The 21,379-nt window shown below is 40.5% G+C and overlaps 1 protein-coding gene and 1 non-coding gene across 3 annotated transcripts in view; both read left to right on the top strand.

Moving 5' to 3' along the window:
- Positions 1-21,379, top strand: part of SLC7A3 (solute carrier family 7 member 3) — a 155,150-nt gene that overhangs the window by 48,897 nt on the left and 84,874 nt on the right. The gene's annotated exons all lie outside the window — the stretch shown is intronic.
- LOC123851872 (small nucleolar RNA U3) lies at positions 9,701-9,912 on the top strand. The gene has a single exon (XR_006792725.1). It is a non-coding gene; the product is annotated as a small nucleolar RNA U3 (small nucleolar RNA).

Raw genomic sequence — 21,379 nt, 5'->3', positions numbered from 1 at the left:
GGGAGTCTGCTTCTCCCTCTCCCTCTGCCCCTCTCCACTGCTCATGCTCTCTCTCATACTCTCTCTCTCAAATAAATAAAGAAAATCTTTTTAAAAAAAAGATAATGCTGGGACGGCTGGGTGGCTCGGTCGGTTAAGCGGCTGCCTTCGGCCCAGGTCATGATGCCAGGGTCCTGGGATCGAGTCCGCATCGGGCTCCTTGCTCGGCGGGGAGCCTGCTTCTCCCTCTCTCTCCCTCTGCTTGTGCTCTGTCAAATAAATAAAATCTTTAAAAAAAAAAAAAAAAGATAATGCTGCTGTAAACATCAGGGTGCATGTATCCCTTTGAATTTATGTTTTTGTACTCTGGGTAAATACCTAGTAGTGCAATTGCTGGGTTGTAGGATAGTTCTATTTTTAACTTTTTGAGGGACTGCCATACTGTTTTCCAGAGTGGCTGTACCAGTTTTCATTCCCACCAACAGTGCAAGAGGGTTCCCCTTTCTCCGCATCCTCACCAACATCTGTTGTTTTTTGTGTTGCTGATTTTAGCCATTCTGACAGGTGTGAGGTGATAGCTCAATTGTAGTTTTCTTTTTCTTTTAAGACTTTATCTTTTTAAGTAATCTCCACACCCAATATGGGGCTTGAACTCACAACCCTGTGATCAAGAGTTGCATGCTCCACTGACTGAGCCAGTCCTGATAGCTCATTGCAGTTTTGATTTGTATTTCCCTGATTATTAGTGAGGTTGAGCATCTTTTCATGTGTCTGTTGGCCATCTATAGGTCTTCTTTGGAGAAATGTCTGTTCATGTCTTCTGCCCATTTTTTAATTGGATTATTTGTTTTTTGGTGTTGAGTTGTGTAAGTTCTTCATATATTTTGGATACTAACCCTGTATTGGATGTCATTTGCAAATATCTTCTCCCATTCCATAGGTTGCCTTTTAGTTTTGTTGATTGTTTCTTTCACCACTTTTTATTTTGGTGTAGTCCCAATGGTTTATTTTTGCTTTTGTTTTCCTTGCCTCAGGGGACCTATCTAGAAAAAAATTTCTATAGCCAGTGTCAGAGAAATTATTGCCTGTGCTCTTTTCTAGGATCATTTTAGTATTTCTTACTGCCTAGTGGACTCTTCTCCCCTAAATGTTCCAGACATAACACCTCAGACTTAAACTTTTTACCTCAAATAACATTAGCATCATCAACAATAACAAACAATGGTAGATTATATTTATTGAGCACTTACTATATGCTCAGTACTATTCTAAGTGCTTTATATATTTTAACTCATTTTATTTCTCACAACTTGGTGAAGTGGTATATTATATTCTCCATTTTCCAGATGAGGATATTGACACAAGGAAAGGCAGGTATCTGCTCAAGTCATACAGATACTAAGGGGCTGTGTCTGAATTCGAACCTCTGGCTCCAGACCCAATACACTTAACCACTGTGCTCTACTACTTTTCTTTTTATTTTATTTTATTATTTGACAGAGAGAGAATGAGAGACAGAGAGCATGAGAGGGAGGAGGGTCAGAGGGAGAAGCAGACTCCCTGCTGAGCAGGGAGCCCGATGCGGGACTCGATCCCGGGACTCCAGGATCATGACCTGAGCCGAAGGCAGTCGCTTAACCAACTGAGCCACCCAGGCGCCCTCTACTACTTTTCTTAAACTTCCTTTTTTTTTTTTTTTTAAAGATTTTATTTTATTTATTTGACAGAGAGAGAGAGAGAGAGACAGCTAGAGAGGGAACACAAGCAGGCAGAGTGGGAGAGGGAGAAGCAGGCTCCTGGCCGAGCAGGGAACCTGGTGCGGGGCTCGATCCCAGGACCCTGGGATCATGACCTGAGCCGAAGGCAGACGCTTAATGACTGAGCCACCCAGGCGCCCCTTAAACTTCCTTTAAAAAAAAAAAAAAAAGATTTTATTTATTTATTTGAGAGAGAGAGAGAAAGCAAGAGACAGAGCACTAGTGGAAGGGGAGGGGGAGAAGCAGGCTCCCTGCTGAGTGGGGAGCCCGATGCGATGCGGGGCTCAATCCCAGGACCCCGGGACAATGACCTGAGTCGAAGGCAGACGCCCCACTGACTGAGCCACCCAGGTGCCCCCTACCTTTCTTAAACTTCTTATCCTTCATATGTTCTCAGCTTCGGTTAATGTTACCATCCCTCTGGTTTTTTAAGCTAGCAAATTCAGTGTCAGCTCCTTGACTTATCCCTATTCCTTAACCTGAACACTACACATACTGTTATTTTATCTGCTCCGTAGACTTTCTAAGTTAAACTCTTGTCTACTTTTATTTAGACTATTACAGTAACCACCTCTGTAGTCTTCCTGCCTCCTATCTCTTTCCTATTCTAGCTTTCTTCTACGTTGTGCTGTAGTGGCTATCTTACTGATCATTTCTTCGCTTAAAAGTCTCTGTTTGTGGGGCATCTGGATGGCTCAGTCGGTTAAGTGTCCAACTCTTGATTTGGGCTCAGAGCATGATCTCAGGGTCCTGGGATTGAGCCCTGCATCAGGATCCTTGCTCAACGGGGAATCTGTTTGAAGATTCTCTCTCCCTTTCCCTCTGCCCCTCCCCTGCTCACGCTTGTGTGTGCATGCACGCTCTCTCTCTCTCTCTCTCAAAAAAAGGCCTTTTTTCATGTTCCTAAAAAAGTTAAACACAGAATTACCAAATGACTCAGAAGTGTCACTCCTAGGTATATATCCAAGAGAATTGAAAACAGGTTTTCAAATGAAAACTTGTATGTGAATGTTCATAACAGCATTATTAATCATAGTCAGGAAGTGGAAACAACACATATGTCCATCAACTACTGAACAGGTAGACAAAATGTGGTATATCCAGACAGTGGAACGGCATTCAGCCAAAACAGGGAATGAATGAAGAACTGATACATGCTACAACATGGATCAACTAAACCTAAACCTAAGTGAAAGGAGCCAAAGAGATAAAAGCTTCATCCTGTGTGATTCCATCTGTATGAAATACTTACAGTAGACAAATCCTTAGAGACAGAAAGCAGATTAGTGGTTGCCCAGAGCTTAGGGGTAAGGGGGCAATGGGAAGTAACTGCTTAATGGGCACATGGTTTCTATTTGAGTGATGAAGTGTTCTGAAATTAGATAATGGTGATGGTTGCACAACAAAGTGAATGTACTGGAAGTTATTGAATTGTACACCTTAAAGTGGTTACAGTGGTGAATTTTATGTTATGTGAATTTTACCTCAATTTAAAAAAACCCTGTTGTTTCTCTGTTACATACAGGATAAAGTTTACCTTCTTTAACTTGGCATGCAAGGTCTCTAATCTCGATACATATGCACTTCCCTCACAAATATTCTAAACATAACAGAATGTAAAACTTGCCTTTTGTATCTCTGTTTCTTTACATATGCTGTTCCCTCGGCCTAGAATACTAGTAGTCTTCTGTTCCACTAGGTAAAGTTGTACTCATTTTCGAATATCCTTCTAAAGTGTTGCCCTTATGCAAACCAAGAAATAGACTTTTTAAAGATTATTTATTTATTTATTTATTTAGAGAGTGTGTGCTCGAGCAGAAGGAGGGGTAAAGGGAGAGGAAGAGAGAATCTCAACCAGACTCCTCGCTGAGCGCAGAGCCCTACACAGGGCTCGATCTCACAACCCTGAGATCATGACCTGAGCCGAAATCAAGAGTTGGACACTTAACCAACTGAGCCACCCAGGTGCCCCAAGAAACAGACTCTTATCTGTAGAGAACAAACTGATGGTTACTAGGGGGGAGGTGGGCAGAGGGATGGGTGAAATGGGTGATGGGGATTAAGGAGGGCACTTGCTGTGATGAGCACTGGGTGATGTACAGAATTGTTGAATCCCTATATTGCACACCTGAAACTAATATTACACTGTATATTAACTAACTAGGAATTTAAATAAAAACTTAAAAATAAAAAGTATTGCCCTCATGTGAAACTTTCCCTAGCTACCCCAGGCACACTTAATTGTTCCCTGGTTTATGTTCCCATAGCACTTTATTTATATTTCTGTACTAGCTCTTAGCTTGTTTTGTAACTTGTCAGTTAATATATGTTTTCCATTTGATAAGTGAGTTTCAAACTTTGTTGGAGGTTATAGGTGATAGAATATAAACTGTGGACTCTTTCTAAAAAATGCACATATATGCATATATTTACACAGTTCTCATGTAATTTCAGGGTCCATGAACCTCCCAAAGGACACATACAGACCCACGTATCTTCATCAGAATCACCTAGAATGCTTGTTTAAAAAGTTGATTCCCAGGTCCCAGTTACTGAATCAGGATCTTTGGAGGTGGGCCCCGAAGATTTTGAACAATCCCCCTAGGTGATACTTTTATCCACTAAACTTTGAGAACCCCTGTCCTAGTTTATGGGCACCCAGTGTGACAGAATTTTTAAGGTGAAGAGTAGATTTCATTAATCTTTGCATCCTACTGATCCTAAAATCTCATGCTATAATAAAGAATGGAACATGAAAGGGATCATTTCCAGCCATGGTGGTCAGAAAAGATAGCGATAGGAGATGAGAATGTTTTGGCCCTGGGCAAATAGGTAGGTTTTCAGTAGGTGATGGGAAACATTGTAGGCACAGAGACTGGCGGAGGCAAGGAAGAGTGGCTAGAAAGAGCGACGTGTATTCATAGAACTGGTCAGATAGTGGGAAATACAATTGGAGAAGAGGTTCATTTAGTCATTAAATAGTTATTGCCCTCTCACAATGTACAAGACACTATGCAGCATGTTGAGCATAAAAATATGAATAGGACATGGCTTTTGCTGTTAAGCAATAAAGAAAATCTTGTAGTAGGGGAAACATAAACATAGAAAATGTAATAAAGTATAACAATGGAGAGTGAGATTAGAGACATCTTCACAGAGAAGGTAATTAAGTGGAGACAGAACATGAGTAAGCATTTACAAAGGGTACAAGGTCGGGAAGACATTAAATTACCCAGGCATGCTGTGGTAAAACAGTATGGCCCATTCTTGTAAATGAAAATAGATTGTATAGCTGAACTAAAGGTATGGAATAAGGAATTGATAGAAGATGAAGTTGGACAGGTAGGCAGGGGTCAGAGCACAAGGCCTCGCAGGCCAAACCATGAAGTATAACTGGTAGCCACTGAAGAGCTTTTTTTTTTTTTTTTAAAGATTTTATTTATTTATTTATTTGAGAGAGAGAGAGAGAGAGAAACAGCACGAGAGGGGAGAGGGTCAGAGGGAGAAGCAGGCTCCCTGCTGAGCCGGGAGCCCGATGTGGGACTCAATCCCAGGACTCCAGGACCATGACCTGAGCCGAAGGCAGTCGCTTAACCAACTGAGCCACCCAGGCGCCCCAGCCACTGAAGAGCTTTAAAGGGGAAAGTGAACGGTGTTTTAGACTGGCTGGTTACATTGTGAAGAATAGACCGGGTAGGAGAAAGATCAAAGGAAGGGAGACAAGTTTAGAAGGCTGTTGGAATTGTCTCAAGGGAGAAATGAGGTCCTGAACAAAAGAGAGGAAGTGATAGATTCAGAGAGGTATTTCTGAGGAATTGATAGGCCTTTGCTGACTAAGTGAATAGGGCAGGTATGAGAGGAGGTAAGGGCTTAAAGCCATTTAGGAGTATTAGAATGGCTTAAAGCCTAAAAGGCTCTGGTGTGGGAGCCTAGGTCAATGGTGAGACCATTAACTAAGAATGAGACTATTGGTAGTAAAACAAGTTTGGAGAGTGGTGACTGTGTAATTGCTGACATTTACTGAGACCTCACTGTGTGGCAGGCACTATACTACATGCTTTTTTAAAAGATTATTTATTTGAGAGAAGGAGAGAGAGAGAGAGAGAGAGAACATGAGCAGTGGGGGAGGGGCAGAGGGAGAGGGAGAAGCAGACTCCCCACTGAGCAGGGAGCCCAGTGCTGGGCTCGATCACCCCTGGAATACATTTCTATTGTTTTAAGCCACCCAATATGCAGTAATTTCTTATGGCAGCCCTAGGAAGCTAATGCATCTTCTAACTGATCTCCCTGCCTTGGCTTGCTTCCTTACAATCCATCTTCTACACTGCCACCAGTACACATGTAATCATTTCACTCCTCTGCTTAAAACCCTGACATGAGGGGAGCCTAGGTGGCTCAGTCAGTTAAGCGGCTGCCTTCGGCTCAGGTCATGATCCCAGGACCCTGGGATCAAGTCCCACATCGGGTTCTCTGCTCAGGGGGGAGCCTGCTTCTCCCTCTGCCTGCCGCTCTCCCTACTTGTGCTCTCTCTCTCTCTGTCAAGTAAATAAATAAAATCTTAAAAAAAAAACCTTCCATGATTCCCCCCATGCTGATCTTTGTAGCCTCATCTCTTGCTACTGCCCTACATACTCCCTATACATTAACAACATGCTACTTGAAGTTCTCTCCAAATACTATGCTCACGCACACTGCTGTCCTTGTCTATACACCACTCCCTCTGGAACATAGCCCCTCTACCATCACATTTTTCTTCTCTATATTTCCACAACCTAGTATGCAAGGAGTGGTAGTAATGAAGGCATAATTTTTTTTTTTTTTTAAGGAATTTGGCTGTGAAGGCTGAGAATCTGTTGTCAGTAATAAATTTTGAAATCAGAGATTCTGGAGCCTACTCTCTAATATACACTGCTAGAAAGGGATCCCTACTTATACAAAGCCATTCCCCAGTGTTCTGTCATGGGTCCTCTGTTTTCCCTCTACTATTACCCCCTTTGGGATAGCATCCAGTCTTATGGCTTTAAAGACCACCTATTATAATTGAGACTGGGACATCTCTACTTCTATTATCTCTCCCAAGTTCAGACTTTGGGAAGTTGTCCCACAGCACACTGATGCTCTGTTCTTTTGTTGTCTGGTCATTTTTTCTCTGTGTGTTTAATTTTGGATAATTTCTATCACTGTGTCTTCAAGTTCACTAATCTTTTCTTCAGTAGTATCTAATTTGATCAAGCATATTTTTTCTAAGACATTGTATTTATCATTTCTAGAAGTTTATTTTTTTAAAAATATTTTATTTATTTATTTGAGAGAGAGGGCAGTCACAAGCAGTGGGGGGAGGGGCAGAGGCAGAGGGAGAAGCAGACTCCCCACTGAGCAGGGAGCCTGATGTGGGGCTCAATCCCAGAACCCTGGGATCATGACCTGAGCTGACACTCAACTGACTGCGCCACCCAGGCATCCCTCATTTCTAGAAGTTTAATTTCAGTCTTTTATCTCCTCCATGTCCCTCCTCAACATGATCAAATGATCAAATGATCACATTTCCTCTACATTTTTGAACAAATAGAATATATTCATAATAACTGTTTTAATGTCCTTATCTACTAATTCTATCATCTGTGTTATTTCTGGGTCTGTATTTATTGATGGATTTTGCTCGTATTTTTCTGCTTTGTATACCTGATCATTTGTTACTAGATGCAAGGCATTGTGGATTTTATATTGTTGGGTGCTGGGTTCTTTTCTTCATTGCTCCTTCAGATACTTTTGAGATTTTCTAGGATACGCTTAAGTTACTCAGAAACAGCTTAATCCTTTCAAGCTTTCTCTTAAGTTTTGTTAGGCAGGACCAGAGCAACCTTTAGTTTAGAGCTAATTGGTCTCCACTACTGAGGCAATATTACCTCTTTCTCTTTCTCTCTTTCTCTTGCTCTCTTTTTTTCTCTCTCAATCTCTCCCTCTCCCTCTATCTCTCTCAATCTTTCTTTGAAGGTCTCTTTTTTTTGGTACTGTGCCCTGCATATGTTAGCCACTTCAGGTTTCTTGAATTCTCAACTCTTATCCCCTAAACTCAGAGAGACTACGAGGCTCTAGCTAGATTCCCTCTCTCTGAACTGTTGTCTCATAGATTTTGTACAGTTCTGCAGTTAAGGCCAAAGGATAAATTCAGTCCTTCTTACTCCACCATAACCAGAAGCTTAAGTCCTTACCCTTTTGAGATTAGTGTATCTACTCTGAGAAAACAGACTGTAGAAGGGCAAAAGTGGAAGCAGGGAGACTAGGCTACTACAATAATCCAAATAGAACTGATCAACTGGGACTAGGGTGGTAGCAGTAGAAATGGAGAGAAATAGATTCTGGGTGCATTTTTATTTGTTGTTTGAGAGTAGCACATGGTTTTGTTACTTACACTAAAACTTATAAAACTTCAGCACAGTACCTGTCCCATAATAGATGTTTATTTATTTTTTATTTTTTAATTTTTCTTTTAAGATTTTATTTATTTATTTGACAGAGAGAGAGAGAGTGCGCACACAAGCGGGGGGAGCAGCAGGCAGAGGGAGAAGCAGGCTCCCCGCTGAGCAAGGAGCCCGACTTGGGACTTGATCCCAGGACTCTGGGATCATGACCTGAACTGAAGGCAGATGCTTAACTGACTGAGCCATCCAGGTGTCCCTCATAATAGATGTTTAATAAACAAAAGGCAATATGTCACCCCCACTGACTAGCTCAAAGATAAACAATAATGGTCACTGTCCATGAAAAACTAAAAGTCTAGTGCTGAAGAAAAGATCTGATTATGTTTCCCTTTTGGCTCAAAATCCTTTTGATGGCTCCCCATTATTTACAAAATAAAGTCAAAATTCCTCGGTACTTTATGCAACGTCCTCCTTGATGAACTTCTTTCTTTCTAGCCCATCTGCAACTGAATCCCTACTGTGCCAAACTCTCTCACTCTAATCTCACCAGGCTATAAGTAAATAGGTGTTGAGTGAACAAATAAATGACATTATACAAAAATATATAGAGTTGTAATATTTTCTAGTTCCTGGTTGTATCTTAGGAAGATAATAAATTCAGAGAAAACAGGGGCGCCTGGGTGGCTCAGTTGGTTAAGCGACTGTCTTCTGCTCAGGTCATGATCCTGGAGTCCCGGGATCAAGTCCCACATCGGGCTCCCTGCTCAGCAGGGAGTCTGCTTCTCCCTCTGACCCTCCTCCCTCTCATGCTCTCTGTCTCTCATTGTCTCTCTCACAAATAAATAAAATCTTTAAAAAAAAAAAATTCAGAGAAATCACCATCTTACACCAAGCCACAGCTATTTTGAATTTTTAATAATTTAGAATAGATTATTTATCCTAAGACTTGGTTCTCCTTCTCAAATATCCCATTCCTGTCTGTGGTACCACAATTCTTCCAGTCTTTTAGGTAAAAGTCTTGGCCTCCTCTTTGGATACAGGGTTCAAAAACGGATCTCTCATTTATCCCATCATAATGTATCTCATTTCCACATTCTTCTTCAATGTTATTGGGGCCACTACCGTCCAGGATCTCATTGCTTCATACCATGATCACCATGACAGATTTCTAGCTGGCCTCGCTTTACTGTTTCTAGTATATCTCATACACAGCTATTGAAAAAATCTTTTTTCATCATGCCACACTCTTGCTCAAGGAAATTCAACAGCTCTCTAGCTACATCAGGCGAAAACTCTTCAGCTTAAGTTTGAGTTTTCTATTGTCTGCTCTCCTTTTACCAACACAATACTACCTTATTTCCTGTTACTCTCACACTTGTAACTGCCAATACTGTTACACCAATTTCCTCCTCACTCTTCCTGGATCACACCAGGCACATTCCTGTCTCCATACCTTTCTTCATACTGTTTCCTCTTCTTAGAAGGTCCTCCCATCACCTCTTTCTGTTTCTAAACCCTCTCTTGCCTAATAACCCACCCTAGAAGACTATACTTTCAGGGATCATTTCTATAGTTCATTACTAGAGAAGTTTCTCTGAACATGTAGAGTACCCAGAACCACAAGGAGGAGGTGCAGTATCCCTTCCTGAGCGTGAAGCCGATTTTGGGTGCTGTCTTTGCAGCTGCCCTTTGTCATTGATGATTGTTCTTCTTCTCTTTTGGAGGAGTTAGAGGGAAGGGATACCGTCTGAGTGTAAATTTATTTAAAAAAATAAAGAAAAAAAAATAACCCACCCTAGTCCCACCTCTTCAGTGATGCTCTTTTCAATTACTGTAACCTTGAGCACACAAGTTATCTGACACTACAGATAGCTCCCAAAGTACCTGGCATAGCACTGGGCATAAAGAACCTGAATAAGTATTTTCCCAAGCTGATGGGTATATAAATTCACAAGAACAAAATTCATAATATTTAATGAACATGAACTCAATGTCTTTCACTGTCTCCTCATTCTCTGGCTACTTCATAAATATTAGTATACTACTACCTACCTCATTTAAGGTTGTTGTGAGAATTAAATGAACAAGTCCATATAAAGCACTTAGGATAGGGGAGCCTGGGTGGCTCAGTCTGTTAAGCGTCTGCCTTCAGCTCAGGTCATGATTCTAGGGTCCTGGGATCGAGCCCCGCATCGGGCTCCCCGCTCAGCGGGAAGCGTGCTTCTCCCTTTCCCACTCCCTCTGCTTGTGTTCCCTCTCTCGCTGTGTCTCTCTCTGTCATATAAATAAATAAAATCTTAAAAAAAAAAAAAAAAGAAATGAGTCTGTGGAGAGTCAGAGACTAGACCAGGAAGAGTATTGTAGGTCGTGTTATGCCAAGGTGCCAAGGTATTTGGATTTCATTCTGAAGCTGTGGGAAGCCACTGAAGGACTAAGCAGAGTAGTCATGGTCAGGTTTTCACTTTAGAAAATTTAATCTTGGGGCCCCTGGGTGGCTCTGTTGTTGGGCGTCTGCCTTCAGCTCGGGTCATGATCCCAGGGTCCTGGGATCGAGCCCCGAATTGGGCTCACTGCTCGGCGGGAGGCCTCCTTCTCCCTCTCCCACTGCCTGCTTATATTCCCTCTCTTGCTGTGTCTCTGTCAAATAAATAAATAAAATCTTTAAAAAAAAAAGAAAATTTAATCTTGTGGCCATGTGAAAGCTGCATTGGTAGAGGAGACAAAACTGGAAGCATGAAGACCAGTTAAGTAGCTACTAGATTAATTCAAGTAAAAAATTTCAGAGCTTAAATCTACACAATGGCAGTGATGATAGGGAAATGGGAGCAGATTTTAAAAATTATTTTAAAAACATTTTTAAGCATTTAAAAAATTTTTATTATCAAAGTATAGAAGATGGAGGAAGATTTAGAGACATTCAGGACCAAGTCAAGACAGATGGAAAGGGTGAATTCTCTCCTTCAGACTTGAGAACCATTCACTGAACAAGGAATTTGGGAGGACAAGATTTGAGATTTGTAGGGGATGGGGAAGATGATAAAATCACTTTTGTAGGGACGCCTGGGTGGCTCAGTCGGTTAAGCATCTGCCTCCGGCTCAGGTCATGATCCCAGGGTCCTTGCATTGGGCTCATTGCTCCACGGGAAGCTTGCTTCTCCCTCTGCCTGCGTGTCTCTCTCTCTCTGGCAAATAAATAAATAAAATCTTTTTTAAAAAATCACTTTTGTATACGTTGAGTTTGAGAGCCTGTGGGATATCAAAATAGAGATGTATACTAGATACTTGGATATATGGGTTTAAAATTTATGAGAGTTGGAATTTGTCAGTTCATAGCTGTTAGTTGAAGCCATGGAAATTGATACAGTCATTTGATGAGAATTTGGATAATGAGGCCAGAAGAGGATTGAGGATAAGACCTAGAAGAACACAGACATTTAAGGGGGAGGTGAGGCAGAGGAAATGGAAAGATAAAAGAAGGATTGATCAGTAAAGTAGGAGAAAGGCTAGGGAAGCACAATATCCATCACCACCCAGTCTTTCAGGGCAGTGCTTCTCAGTATCTCATGTCCTACCAATCATCATAAAAGAACCTGGGTATAGGGGCGCCTGGGTGGCTCAGTCAGTTAAGCGTCTGCCTTCGGCTCAGGTCCTGATCTCAGGGTCCCGGGATCGAGCCCCGTGCCCCAGTCAGGCTCTCTGCTCAGTGGGGTGTCTGCTTCTCCCTCTCCCTCTGTGCTCTCCCTCCCTCCCCCCCTCCCTCTCTCTCTCAAATAAAAAATAAAAGAACCTGGTATGTAAGAAGCAGAGACCTCTCTTTGAAAGTTAAGTATATGTTTACAGCATTCTGTTATGTTTCATTTTTAGATTAAGGATATTTATTCATTTCTTTTACTTTTCATATTGTGAAATATAACATACATAGAGAATATTCATACAGTGTTTATTTACAGTTTAACAAATAATTATAAGATGAACGCCCATAAAAAATAATAAAATAAAATGAATGCCCATATAACCACTACTCAGAGCCCGAATAAAATATTACTAACACTCCAGAAGCTCACTGTATGCTCTCCCCTCCCCCACAGAGGTAACTTACAGTAAGATTTTTTAAAGGAAACAAACTTTATTTATATTTGTTCTAGTTTTATTGAGATAGAATTGACATCCAGCACTGTATAAGTTTAAGGTGTGCAGCATAATGATTTGACTTACCTGTATTGTGAAATTATTACCACACTAATTTTAGTTAACATCCATCCTCTCCTATAAATACAAAAAAAAAAAGAAAGAAAAATATGGGTTATTTTCTCCTTGTGATAAGAACTCTTTAGGATTTACTCTCTTAATTTCAAATATACCATACAGCAGTGTTAACAGTAATCATCATGTTGTACATTATATCCCTACTACTTATTTATCTTATAACTGGAAGTTTATACCTTTTTTTTTTTAAGATTATTTATTTATTTATTTGAGAGAGAGAATGAGATAGAGAGAGAGAGCATGATCAGGGGGAGGGTCAGAGCGAGAAGCAGACTCCCTGCTGAGCAGGGAGCCTGATGCGGGACTCGATCCTGGGACCCCAGGATCATGACCTGAGCCGAAGGCAGTCGCTTAACCAACTGAGCCACCCAGGCGCCCCGGAAGTTTATACCTTTTGACCACCTCCCTCCAGCTCCCCTGTCTGTGGTAACCACAAATCTGCCCTTTCTTTCTATGAGTTTGATTTTTTGTTTTGTTTTGTTTTGTTAGATTGCACATATAAGTACGATCATATAGTATTTGTCTTTCTCAGACTGACTTAATTCACTTAACATAATGCCCTCAAGGTCCATCCATGTTGTTACAAATGGCAGGATTTCCTTGTGTTTTTCTATGGCTGAATAGTATTCGTGTGTGTGTGTGTGTGTGTGTATCACATTTTCTTTATCCATTGTTTCCATGTCTTGGCTATTGTAAATAATGTTGCCATGAACATGAGGTTACAGATATCTTTTTGACATAATGAAAAACTTTGTATTTTGAAATAATTAAGACTTATAGAAAAGTCATAAAAATAGTGTATATAATACCTTATATGTGGAGCGCCTGGGTGGCTCAGTTGGTTAAGCCTCTGCCTTCAGCTTAGGTCATGATCCCGGGGTCCTGGGATCGAGTCCCACATCGGGCTCCCTGCTCAGCGGGAAGCCTGCTTCTCCCTCTGCCTGCCGCTCCCCCTGCTTGTGTTCCCTCTCTCTGACAAATAGATAAATTAATTAAAAAATAATAATACCTTATATGTTTCACCGAGATTCCCCAGATGTAAATATTTAAGCACATTTGCTTTATCATTCCCCCCTCACTCTCCTCTTCCTCCTCTTCTCTCTCTCTCCAATTATTTCTAATTCACACAAATTGCAGACATAATGCCCCTCTACCCCTAAATATTTCAGAGCATTTTTCCTAAAAAAATAAGACATTCTCTTATATAACTCTAGTACAATGATCAAAATCAGGAAATTAATATCAACACAATGCTACTATTTAACCTACAGACTTTATTCAAATTTTACCCATTGTCCCACTAAGGTCCTTTATAGAAAAAGAAAAAAATCTAGCCCAGGATCTAATCCAGGATAACAAGTTGCATTGAGTTGTCATGTCTCTTTTAGTTTATTTTTTCAAAATTAAGGTAAAATTCAGGGCACCTGGCTGGCTCAGTCGTAAAAGCATGCAACTCTTGATCTCGGGGTTGTGAGTTCGAGCCCCACATTGGGTGTAGAGATTACTAAAAAAAAAAAAAAAAAAACCCACAAAAACAAAAAACCCCAAATTCAGGTAAAATTCACGTAACACTGTTTTAAAGGGAATGACCAATTGGCATTTAGTACATTTATAATGCTATACAACGCCACCTCTATTAAATTCCAAAACATTTTCATTACCCCAAAATAAAATTCCATATACATTAAGCAGTGTCTCCCCATCTGCCTCTCTCCTCCCCACCCCACCCCACCCCCAACACCCAGCCTCTGGTAACAACCAGTCTGTTTTCTGTCTGTGTGGATTTGTCTATTTTGGACCTTCATACAAACGGAATCATACAATATGTGACCTTTCGTGTCTGGGTTCTTTCACTGAGCATGATGTTTTCAAGGTTCGTCCACATTGTAGCATGTATCAGTACTTCATTTCTTTGTATGGTTGAATAATAATCCATTGTTTGGACACACCACATTTTGTTTATCCATTTATTCATTGATGGACATTTGGACTGTTTCCACCTTTTAGCTCCTGTGAATAGTGCTGCTATGAACATATCTGTTAAAGGTTTTCTTTGAGCACTTGTTTTCAGTTCTTTTGGGTATATACCTAGGAGGGAAATTGCTGGGTCATATGGTCATTTTATGTTTACCTTTTTGAGGAACCATCACACTGAGTTTCTTTTAATCTGGAGCAGTTTCTCAGTCTTTGTTATTCATGACATTGGTATTGTTTTTAGTACAGACTAGTTATTTTGTAGAATTCCCCTCATTTTGGATTTATCTGATATTTCCACATTGTGAGATTCAAGCTATGCATCTTGGACAGGAATACCACAGAAGTAATTTGTGGCCTTCTCAGTGTATAATATCAGGAGGCACGTGATACCTGTTTGTGCCATTCCTGGTGATGTTAGCTTTCATCAGATGGTTAAAATCTACCAGGTTTCTCCACTGTAAAGTTAGTATTCTTCCCTTTGCAATAAACAAGTAATTTATAGGGATGCCTGGGTGGCTCAGTCAGTTAAGCTTCTGCCTTCAGCTTGGATCATGATCCCAGGATCCTGGGATTGAGTCCCGCATTGAGCTCCTTGCTCAGCAGTAGTCTGCTTCTCCCTCTGCCTGCTGCTCCCCCTGCTTGTGCTCTCTTTCTCTCTGACAAATAAATAAATAAAATCTTCATTAAAAAAACAAGTAATTTATAGAGGGATATTTTTGAAAATATCTTGTTTTTCATCAAATTTTCACCCACTAGTTTTAACATTCATTGATGACCTTTGCCTAGAATAATTATTATTGTGGGAGATGCAAAACATTGCACAACAATATTGAACTTGGGGCGCCTGGGTGGCTCAGTCGGTTAGGTGTCTGCCTTCGGCTCGAGTCATGATCCCAGGGTCCTGGGATTGAGCCCCACATCAGTCTCCCTGCTCAACAGAGAACCTGCTTCTCCCTCTCCCTCTGCCTGCCGCTCCCCCCTGCTTGTGCTCCCTCTTTCTCTCAAATAAATAAATAAAATCTTTAAAAGCAAACAAACAATACTATTGAACTTTATTTCATGCTGATATTGTGAATGCTCTGACTAAATTTACCTTCTTGAGAAGATACCCCTTAATCAGCATCTAACTATATGCTAGTCTAAGGAACAAATAGGGACTTGGAGAAAAAAAAAACATAACAGTATAGGGGGAAGCAGATACATGATTTAATCTTCTAAATTCACTGGCATGAATGTCACATCATTCTTGTATAGAATCCATTTGCAAATTACTCATTAACATTTTTGCACAGTAAGTTTTTAATGATATATCTTACCTACTATACATATCACGATTACACAGATGGATGTAAGGGAGCATGGGTTCTTGGTAATTTTTATTAAAACTCCGAATCCCACTGCACACTGTCATATCCCACTAATGGTGTACAGACTGCTGGTTGAGAGAGAGATTCAGAGAGACCAGAAGATAGTAATGCCAAAGAAACTAAGGGAGGTAAAATTTCTAAGGTAGGGGAGTGAATAATATCAAATGCTGCAGAGGTTGTTCACCCGTACTGAGCATGTCTGTGAGATTTGGCTTTTAAGAGATAGTTGGTGACCTTATTGAGCAGTTTTATTGGAGTGCTATGGTTCAGAAGCCAGTTTATAGGGGGTTGAGTAGTAAGGTAAAGTACAGCCGTAAAGAAAGTGATTAATAGGGGCGCCTGGGTGGCTCAGTCGGTGAAGCGACTGCCTTCGGCTCAGGTCATGATCCTGGAGTCCCGGGATCGAGTCCCGCATCGGGCTCCCTGCTCGGCAGGGAGTCTGCTTCTCCTTCTAACCCTCCCCACTCTCATGTACTCATTCTCGCTCTCTCAAATAAATAAATAAATAAATAAATCTTAAAAAAAAAAAAAAGAAACTGATTAATAGGGGCACCTGGGTGGCTCAGTCATTAAGCGTCTGCCTTCGGCTCGGGTCATGATCCCAGGGTCCTGGGATCCAGCCCCGCATCCGGCTCCCTGCTCAGCGGGAAGCCTGCTTCTCCCTCTCCCACTCCCCCTGCTTGTGTTCCTGCTCTCGCTGTGTCTCTCTCTGTCAAATAAATAAATAAAATCTTTAAAAAAAAGTGATTAATAGCTTTGACTACATTAAAATGAAAAACTTTTAAATAATGGGGTGGCTCAGTTGGTTAAGCATCTGCCTTCGGCTCAGGTCAGGATCCCAGGGTCCTGGGATCGAGCCCTGCTTCGGGCTCCCCACTCAGTGGAGAGCCTGCTCCTCCCTCTCCCTCTGCTGCTCCCCCTGCTTGTGCTCTCTCGTGTGCTCTTTCTCTCTCAAATAAATAAATTCTTTGAAAAAGAAAACTTTTAAATAACAGAAAATGCCAAAACACCATAAACAAAGTGAAAAGGCCAAACTTACGAAAAATTCTTCCAGTTTTCAGACATGTTTGGATTTCAAAGTTATAGATAAGGGATTGAGGACCTGTACAACCTCTCTGGAAAGCAACATGACACTATATAGTAAAGTTAAAGATGTCCTCACTTTTCAACCATGTAATTCCACTCCTAGTACAAAAGGACTCATACAAGAATGTTCAGTACGATGTTGCTCATAGTAGTAAAAAACTAGAAGCACAAATGTTCATTAGTAAAATCGTGGTATAGTCATATGAAGGAATTCTTTATGAAAGTTCGTTTAAAATGATTGAACTACAACTATACATGTAAACAAGGAAAAATCACATTATGAAGAAGCAAAAAAGCAAACTGTGACATGTGCTTGTGATATGCCATATATTCATATGATACCATTGACATAGAGCTAAACCACTCCAAAACGAGTTACTTAAAACACCATTCATTGTATTTGTTCAAAATTCTGTAGACAGGGGCACCTGGGTGGCTCAGTCATTAAGTGTCTGCCTTCAGCTCAGGTCATGATGCCAGGGTCCTGGGATCAAGCCCCATATTGGGCTCCCTGGTCAGTGGGAAACCTGCTTCTCCCTCTCCCACTCCCCCTGCTTGTGTTCCCTCTCTCGCTGTGTCTCTCTCTGTCAAATAAATAAATAAAATATTTTAAAAAACCACAAAATTCTGTAGACAGTTTGGGCTAAATTTAGCTGGGCATTTCTTCTGTTGGTCTTGCCTAGGCTCACTCATGCTGTGGCAATCAGTTTGGTGGGGGCCAGATGATTTAAGATGACCTCACTCACACCTGGCATTTGGCAGGCTTCCAGCCAGGGTGCCTAGATTTTCTTCCATGTGGCCTCTCTAGAAAGTTTGTACCTCTTCATATGATGGCAAGCTTCAAGGCACAAATGCTTTTCAAGCTTCTGCGTGTATCACATTTGTAGTTATCCCATTGGCCAAAGTAAATCACATGGCCAAATCCAGAGTCAGTGTGGGAGGAGACTACCCAAGGGTATGGATTCAGGGAGGCAGGATTCATTGGTGGTTATTGATTACATATCTCCCATGACTACATATTTTTTAGGGACATATACATATATGGTATCAATAACAAAACATGTGTGGAAATAAGAAATACCGAAGTCTGAATAGTGGTTACCTCTGGAGAGGTAGGAAGAGAAATAGGGAAGTGATAGCTACATGTGATACTTAAACTATAACAGTAATGTTTTACTTCTTTAAAAAATAGGAAAGAAATTATTTTAGAGAGAGAGAGAGAGTGGGGCGGAGGGGCAAAGGGAGAGGGAGAGAGAGAATCTCAAGCAGACTCCCCGCCCCGACCCTGAAATCATGACCTGAGCCAAAATAAGAGTCAGACACTTAACCGACTAAGCCACCCAGGTGCCCCATTATATTATTATTTTTAGTTTGCTTAAAATATTTCCCAATTTAAAAAAAGTGACTCTGAGGTGCAGAAGTGCAAACTAGTCTTTGAAGACATTGGCAAAGGGAAAGGGCAATAGGAAAAGCAAGCAACAGCTAGACAAGAAAACATCATTGGCGGAATACTTTTTTAAGATGAGCAAAGGCTTGAGAACATTAATAGTTTGAAGAGAAGGCGTCAGTAGATTGGGCTGCTGAAAGAGAAAGTTAATTCGAGAAGTACTCTCGGGGTGCATGGCTGGCTCAGTCAGAAGAACATGTGACTCTTGATCTTGGGGTCATGAGTTTGAGCCCCATGTTGGGTGTAGAGATTACTTAAATAAGTAAACTTAAAAAAAAGTAGTACTCCTGACTTGTATCAAAAAGACAAGAGATAGCAAGCGTAGAGAGGATGTGAAGTAAAGGGAAGTCTTGTACACTGTTGGTGGGAATGTAAGCTATTATGGAAAACAGTATGAAGGTTCTTCAAAAAATTAAAAATAGAACTATGATATGATCCAGCAATCCCACTCCTGGGTATATAGCCAAAGGAAATGAAATCAGGATCTCAAAGAGATATGTGCACATCCATGTTCATTGTAGCATTATTCACAGCCGCCAGGATATAGAAATAATCTAAGTATCCATCAACAGATCTGATGGATAAAGGATATGTGGCATAGATATACAATGAATTATTCAGCCACGAGAAGGAAGGAAATCCTGCCATTTGCAACATTATGGTAAGTATAAGTATACTAAGTATAGAGAAAGACAAATACTGTATCTCACTTATATGTAGAATAAAAAAAAAATTGAACTCCTAGAAACAGAGAGTAGAATGGTGGTTACCAGGGTCTGAGAGGTGGGAGAGTTGGGGAGATGTTCGTCAAAGGGTACCAGCATTCAGTTATAAAATGAGTAAGTTCTGGGGATCTAACATATAGCATCATGACTATAGTTAATAATACTGTATTGTGTACTAGAAATTTGCTAAGAGAGGGGCGCCTGGGTGGCTCAGTCATTAGGCATCTGCCTTTGGCTCAGGTCATGATCCCAGGGTCCTGGGATCAAGCCCCGCATTGGGCTCCCTGCTCCGGGGGAAGCCTGCTTGTCCCTCTCCCACTCCCCCTGCTTGTGTTCCCTCTCTCGCTGTGTGTCTCTGTCAAATAAATAAATAAAATCTTTAAAAAAAAAAAGAAATTTGCTAAGAGAGTAGATTTTAAGCCTTTTCACCACACCAAAAAAGAAAAGGTAGCTATATGAAGTGATAGATGCATTAAATAACCTCGTTGTGCTAATCATTTCACAAAGTATACATATATCAAATCATCATGTGGTACACTTTAAATATATACAGTTTTATTTGTCATGCTTCAATAAAGCTGGATTAAAAAAAAGAATAATTTAGGGGCACCTGGCTGGCTCAGTCAGAAGAGCATGTGACTCTTGATCTCAAGGTGGTGAGTTTGAGCCCCGCGTTGGGTGTAGGGATTACTAAAAATAAATAAACTTTAAAAAATATATATTTTAGTAAGAATTCACCTTAAAATAAAAAATTTAAATTGCTCAAACATTTCAAATTGATTACAAAGGTAACATTTTACCAGAACAAATTTACCAACAAATATATAAAACATCAAATATGCCACTAAGTAATATATAGAATTGTTGAATCACTATATTGTACACCTGAAACTAATATAACACTGTATGTTAATTATACTGGAATTAAAAAGTAAAAATAAAAAAATAAAACATCATATATGCAAAGCCAACTTTTTTTTTTTAATTTTTTTTTTAAGACTTTATTTATTTGCGAGAGAGAGAATGAGAGACAGAGAGCATGAGAGGGAGGAGGGTCAGAGGGAGAAGCAGGCTCCCTGCCGAGCAGGGAGCCCGATGCGGGACTCGATCCCGGGACTCCAGGATCATGACCTGAGCCGAAGGCAGTCGCTTAACCAACTGAGCCACCCAGGCGCCCATGCAAAGCCAACTTTTTAACACAAACATTTCATATTATGTCTGTTAAATATTTCTTTTTTTTTTTAAGATTTTATTTATTTGTCAGAGAGAGAGAGCACAAGCAGGGGGAACAGCAGGCAGAGGGAGAGGCAGGCTCCCTGCTGAGCAAGGAGCCTGATGCAGGACTCGATCCTGGGACCCTGGGACAGAAGGCACACACTTAACTGACTGAGTGACCCAGGCGTCCCGTGAGGTTTTTGATTATTGATTCAATCTCCTTACTTGTTACTGGTCTGTTCATATTCAGTCTTGGTAAGTTGTATGTTTTTTGGAATTTACCCATTTCTTCTAGCTTGTCCAGTTTGTTGGCATATAATTGTTCATTGTAGTCTGTCATAGTCTTTTTGTATTTATGTAGTATTTCTTTTTTTAAAAAGATTTTTATTTATTTATTTATTTATTTATTTGAGAAAGAGAGAGAGAGAGAGTATGAAAGGGGGGAGGGTCAGAGGGAGAAGCAGACTCCCTGCTGAGCAGGGAGCCCAATGTGGGACTCCAGGATCATGACCTGAGCCATAGGCAGACGCTTAACCTACTGAGCCACTCAGGCACTCCTTATGTAGTATCTCTTAAAATTTCTCCTCTTTCATTTCTGATTTTATTTAAGTCCTCTTTCCTTTTTTTTTTTTTTTTGAGTTGGTGTAGCTAAAGTCTGTCAATTTTCTTTTTAAAAAATCAGCTCTTGATTTTATTTATCTTTTCTACTGTTTTCTGGTCTCTCTTTAATTTATTTCTGCTCTTTGTTATTTTCTTCCTTCTGCTAACTTTGGGCTTATTCTTTTTTTCCCCTAGGTCCTTGAGGTGTAAAGTTAGGTGGTTTATTTGAGATCTCACTTTGTTCTTAGTGTAGGCATTTATTTCTATAAACGTCTCTCCTAGAAGTCCTTTTGTAGTATTCCATAGGTTTTGATATGTTGTGCTTCCATTTTTTTTTAAGATATTTCTTGATCACTTTTTCTTTTTTCTTTGAGCCATTGATTGTTCCACAGTGTGCTGTTTGATTTCCACATATTTGTGAATTTTCCAGCTTTCTTCCTGTTGCTGGTTTCTTGTTTCATACCATTGTGGTCAGAAAAGATACTTGGTATGATTTCAATCTTCTTAAATTTGCTAAGACTTGCTTTGTGACCTATCA

The sequence above is a fragment of the Mirounga angustirostris genome, unplaced genomic scaffold (assembly GCF_029215605.1).
Source record: "Mirounga angustirostris isolate CCGP_5_RB_7025 unplaced genomic scaffold, mMirAng1.0.hap1 SCAF_11, whole genome shotgun sequence".
NCBI lineage: Eukaryota > Metazoa > Chordata > Mammalia > Carnivora > Phocidae > Mirounga > Mirounga angustirostris.
This window is presented reverse-complemented; position numbering and strand designations above follow the sequence as displayed.